The sequence below is a fragment of the Stegodyphus dumicola genome, chromosome 3, assembly GCF_044657685.1.
Source record: "Stegodyphus dumicola isolate Sdum_Otavi_A_Nest chromosome 3, ASM4465768v1".
Lineage (NCBI taxonomy): Eukaryota > Metazoa > Arthropoda > Arachnida > Araneae > Eresidae > Stegodyphus > Stegodyphus dumicola.
In genome coordinates this window covers 38179661-38185716 of record NC_140770.1, presented here as the reverse complement: position 1 = coordinate 38185716, position 6056 = coordinate 38179661, and the positions used below count along the sequence as shown (strand labels likewise).

At 31.7% G+C, this 6056-nt stretch overlaps 1 protein-coding gene across 2 annotated transcripts in view; it reads left to right on the top strand.

Annotated features, from left to right (window-relative positions):
• LOC118184163 (death-associated protein kinase dapk-1-like) overlaps positions 1-6056 on the top strand; it is a 174985-nt gene that overhangs the window by 5176 nt on the left and 163753 nt on the right. The gene's annotated exons all lie outside the window — the stretch shown is intronic.

Below are 6056 nucleotides of genomic sequence, written 5' to 3'. Positions count from 1 at the left end.
ATGTTACTGAACTCTACGGCGCATGTCGTGAACGATAGTCGACTTTAGTTACGAGGGAATCATGTGAAAAAAGAATGTAAGGTTAAACTTTTATACATGACATGGTTCAAACGGTAAGAATTTAGATGTTTTTAAAGTATTATGTTTTTGTTGCCTAAATTTCCTTTTCATTTATAAGTTCATATATATAGACTAAGTTATAATGACTTAATAAATATAAGTGGTAAGATCATTACTGGTTATAACACAATACTTTTAAGATATCGCATATATAATTTCTCAAAAGAATTAAACTTGCTTTGTTCAATTGACTGACTGTAATAGTTTTTTAATATTATTGAACTAAACCGCGTTTGCAAATAATAATCGAGCTAAATCGCGTCTGCAAGGTCATTCTTTCAATTTTCACATCTATTTCATCAAGTTATGTGAAAAATTACAGTAAACAGCATCGGAGATTTTACATCATTTCCTTAATTGCCATGAATAATATCAGTAACTCAAAGTTTATCCTATGCCATGAGGATCTTGGTGCTTCTCAACGATCAGCAAATATATGAGGTTTTTCAGACATCGGAATATATATTTAGATTATGTAGGGTAGCACGTTGATCTCAAACACAAATTATGCAGGATCGAAAACAGCTTCGGGCCATTTTTTTTAAAGAAATGAAAATTTGTTAACAGAATAAAGACTTTTTTAACTAAGTTTTAAATTAGGCTTCCTAAATAGTTATCTAGGCCATACATAAAGCATAATGCAAAAGCAAAAAATTCAAATTTATATTTATTTCCTACCAAAAATCTAGAGTCTGGTATACGAGAAAGATATTTTTGTCGATTCCCATCGTAAGTCCAGTTCTTATTACTTTTCATTTGTTAAAAAAAGGTGTTCTAAACAAGTCGATTATTCTTATTGTAAAAGTTCGTAACTGATGATATTTATTTTTTGAAAAATATGAACAAAAGTCAACCAAATATGTATTTTCAAATCTTTGAATAAGATTTATATCATATTGTAAATTACTTAGCTCTGTTTATAAACTATCTGCTACATTATCCCTTTTCGTTTTTAATGGCATTTGAAATAATGTAAACTCGAACATCAAAAAGCTAAAATCTTGAATTCTTTGCAACAAATACATAATTGAAATGTATTGTCGGCCCGCACGAAATTGCTTTGAGGGCCGCTGTTTTGAGAACACTGACAGAGCATACTAGAAACCCCTATCGTATCATTTTAATTTGATCGAAATTACGTTTCTGTGTTAGATATACTAACAAGTACTCTGAATTCAAACATTCAAGTATGAGCACAATAAGGCAAACACTTAAAAAAAGTGAACAGCTATGAAATGAATTTTAAAAAATGGGTTACTAAAAAAGACATGCAGGATTTTCATTTCGGATTTTGCCTGAATTTTTCAAAAAAAAAAAAAAAAAAATTAGATTGTTATATGACTTTACTCTATTCTGTGATTCTATTTTTCTACTCTGTGATTTTTCAAGAGGATTATTACATTGCAGTTGCATTCATTTATCATTCGTGCTTAAACGAAACTTTATTTATCCTCATCTGTCTATCATTATTCAAATGAAATTTCATTTATCATTCTCGCTTATCACTCGAAACGTTAGACATTTAAATTATTTTATTATTATTTTACGCATGGCTTCCTAAACATAGTTCTGAATGTACAGTCTCACTTTCTTTGGTAGCATAAACTGGTGAACTCTAGAATACATAGGAATAATCCTCTTGTCTTAACTGCAAGTCAGAAGAAGAGTGTAAATAGCCCTTCTATTTTAACACAAAAATTTATAATGACGCGACTTGGATTTACACAAGCCAAGCACGTCTGGCTTAACAGAAATGCGTAATGTTGAACTAATTCAAATGTGATAGATTAGCTTAACGGCTCACAGAATAATTTAACGCTCAGGAAAGGCTCTGATTTGTAGAATCCGACGGAGACAAGTCGAATGGCTAGAAGTGCTCAACGCCACAGAATCAAATCGCTAATAATCACGGCACAACATGGCCTGGATTAGACAGATACCGACTTCCGAAACTCTTGCTTAAATAGCACTTCTTTCTACCTAAATCTGAATATGGTTTTGTGATGAGCACATCTATTCAAAATTGAAGATCCATGGTTGAAATACCAAGGAAGACGGAGTTTATGTTTCATATTTCCTGCTTCGAAAAGATCACCTAATAATCTTTACAGTGGCACTGGAATTAAAATATACGAGACGAAATCTCTTCACTCCATGGATTTGGCTGATAGAGTATCGTGTCTCTTCCCATTCTTTCTTTAATTGAGAGTTAAGGAAGAATTCAACGTACATAAGAGTGCTATTATAGCAATGTAGGCTATTGTAGCGTAATAGGGTAGCAAAATCCTATAAATCTAAGATCAGTGTTTCGAATCCCGGCGAATATGCTGTTGTTTTTTCACTTTTCCCCTTTCGAAAAGCCCAGCAGTACTCGCATTAAATTTTCAATACATCCGATTGATATTACGTACTAGCATTCGCAGCACTTTAGTAAGATCATAAGGATATTCATGGTATTATTTATGGTCATATTTTTGGTTCATTAAGTAAATATTTTGAAGGTATCCCAAATAATCATCAATTTTTGTATTTGTAGATCAGACGTCAATGATTTCTTTGTAAATCATGGTCTCCATTTTTGAATTTATACTGCATTCAGTTAGTATAAGTCAAATTTTCTATATGTTTAATGTGGTTTACTGCTGCTTTATATAGTACATATTAATAAACTCTAAAAATATGCTGAATAAAGTAGTTAAAAATGATACCCTTTTAAAATTTTATAAAGTTAGCATTATCAGGACAACTTTCTTTTAAGTTTTCAAAGACCGTGATTACATCTTCTGATAAAATTTTACTGGCACCAATTATCCCACTGTATTAACAAAGTTCCTAAGGTAATTCACCCGTAATTGAAGCTTTTATATTACAATTAATTTTTTCGTATATAACAATTTTCAAATGGTCGAGCTAAAATGGAAGCTTTTGGAAAAAAAATTTCGATCAATGATAATATTATTTTTAATTGAAAGATTTGAGAGGCCTATTATTACCTATTGCTTATTTATGAGAAATTTAACTTCAGAGAAGAAAATGCTTCCGTAAATAAAAGCAAATGCTGAATATTTTATGTTAGTTTTGCAAGTTTTTTGTTCACTAAACCAGAGAGAAAAGTTATGGATATTTGTTTTTTAAAACGACTAATTTACGATTTTCATGACTCTTCGAAACGATGATCGTATTAGTTTCACTTTACTTGTCAGCTCTTAATAATTATAATAATAAAGATGTGTGTTGTATTTATTCACTTCGAGGTAAAATATTCAAGCCCAATCAAATTAAGAAATCTTTTCCAATTCACATATCATTTCAAATTATGTTCTAACTTATAACATGTGCTAATTGACTAAATGAAATTTATAACATTATATAGTACATTCCTTTCTACAGATTGTTTCTGTTCATGCATGTTTTCTTTTAAGTTAAAAATAAAAGCTATAGTTAATTAATAGATTTTTTTTAGTAATATGCACATCAGTCTTTTATACATCGTCTTCTCTTTTAATTTTATTAAATCTCTAAGGACTTATTAGATAATAAAATTGGTTATTACTACTAAAAATATTTTACTAATAAAATTGGTTGTTACTACTAAAAATGTATTGCTAGGGTTTTTTTTTTTTTTTTTTTTTTTTTTTTTTTTAAGATCGTTCCGTAGACTTCGGAATCTTTACATTTCTCACTATTCTTACGTACGTGTAAATTCTCGTTACAAAAAAAGATTCTATTTTTATTTTTTAAAGTTTTTGTGTATTCAACAATAAGCCTCTGACATTATTGAAAAAATAAAATACTAAACAAATTTGTTATAAATGGAGTATTACATTTAATATCAAAAGTTGCTAATCAATGACACATTTCAGATTGTAAGGTGGAATCTGAAAGATCATGCAGTACGCTATTTTTCTTTCACAGCTAGAGTTCATTGAGGTTATTTATGATTTTTTGTATGGGAATGAACTGAACCATACAAATTATTGCGCCATTGAACCAGAACTACACAATTTGAAGATTAGATTTCATTTTCAAGGGTATGCAATTATTTCGAAATGTGCTAAATCTAAGAAAATAATTTTAAAACCTGAAATTTATTTTTATTCAAATTAAAAAATTTCCTGAAATCTTTAAACCGTTTTTAATTGCACTGCTTCTTAACTTTTTAACTGCAGTATTCATCCCAATTTCTTCGTACTGCATTGCATGATGAAAAAGCAAATTGAAAACGTTGGATAAACCTAAGTATCCCTATTTTTCTATTTTCTATTTATGAAAGGGGCAAAACCCATCGCAGCATTAGAACAGGTAAACTCCCTACAAAAGATCATCTCCTCTCAATCTTGAAGGCAAATTCCGCTTTGATCCGTCCTCGCTAATCTCACTGTTAAATTATGCTTTTCTATTATATTTATATTGCTACCATACGAAAGAATCTAATTGTTAAATTAAAAAAGTTCTGAGCATATATGTATACAGGGTGTCCCGTAAATGTTGCGACAAACTTCTGGGGGGAGACAGGGCATATCATAATGATTAAGAATTGCATAAGAACTCCTGCCCAGAAACGTCATTGTACGCCTCCAGAGGGTGTTACAGGAGAGTGCTAGTAGAAAGTGAGGATTGCCTCATTCGAGCGGTAGGCACCATACGAAGAGCAAGAATCGCTATACGAACGGAGAGCTTGTGAACATGTTCCAACTTGTAGTTCCAACATGATGGAGCGCCTGCTCATTTTGGACTTGGTGTTCGTAGCTATTTGAACAGATCCATTCCCGCATCGATTGATTGGGCGTGGTGGACTGGTTTCCTGGCCCTCACGCTCAGCGGATTTATTGAGCCTTGATTTCTTTTTGTGGGGCGCCATCAAAAGTATCGTATATCACGATTCTGTTGTGTCTGAAATGGACCTCATGGCAAGACTCACGTACGCAGCTGCTGCAATCAAAGATACTCCATGGGTTGTGTTTGAACATGTCCGGCAATCAATGGTCGGTCGGTGTCGGGCATGCTTGGCGTCTGATGGTGCAAACTTCGAGCATCTGGTTGTATCATTCATGCTGTCGTACACCATTTGTATTTCATGTCCGATAAATGTTTCAAATTCATCACGCTCTTGTTTTCTTTCCCATTTTCTATCTCTCCTACCACTTACCCCTGACATTTCTGAACACGGGTTCCTACGCAATTATTAATCCTTATGATGTGCTCTATCTCCCCTACAAGTTTGTCGCAACATTTACGGGACACCCTGTATATATAAATATGAAAATTAATGCATATAATTAGAACTAGAAAATATATTTCACATGTTGAGAACTAACCACTAGGGAAAAAAAAATTCAGCAGCTAAATTGCTAAATTTTCTGAAATTAATTAAAAATTCCAATGAAAAAAAATAACGCTATTTCTTAGAATAGCTTTTATTAGAAAAGAATAGCTTTACGTAAGAAAACTAACTTAACCTCATGTAGAAGTATGAAAAAAATAAGCAAAATTGAAAGAGCCGCTGCAAAAATTATTTAAAATATTATTTTGGTGCAGAATTCACCTATGCTGTTAATTATGTTTGAATCCTATTGGTAAGGAATTAAGTAATTAGAGTTACATTACATTAGGAAAGATGCTTGATCAAAAATTTGATGTCTTCATATGAAACATTGCCCAATATTGTATTAAGATAGGACCCTAGGTATTTAATATTTCCGAGTACTGAAATATTATGATAAAAAATAATAACTTGTTTTCACAGCTAGTTTGTCGTTTTAACATATTTTTGTATCTATGAAAGGGCTCTAGAAATGTGCTGGAACCTTTAAGAAACTTAAAAAGAGTCACATAATCCTCACAATGACACCTCGGCATAAAGGCGCAAGTTCTACCTTATCAAATGAAATGTCAGATTAAATCCAGCACTTTCACACCAGCGCTGGTACCGGTAT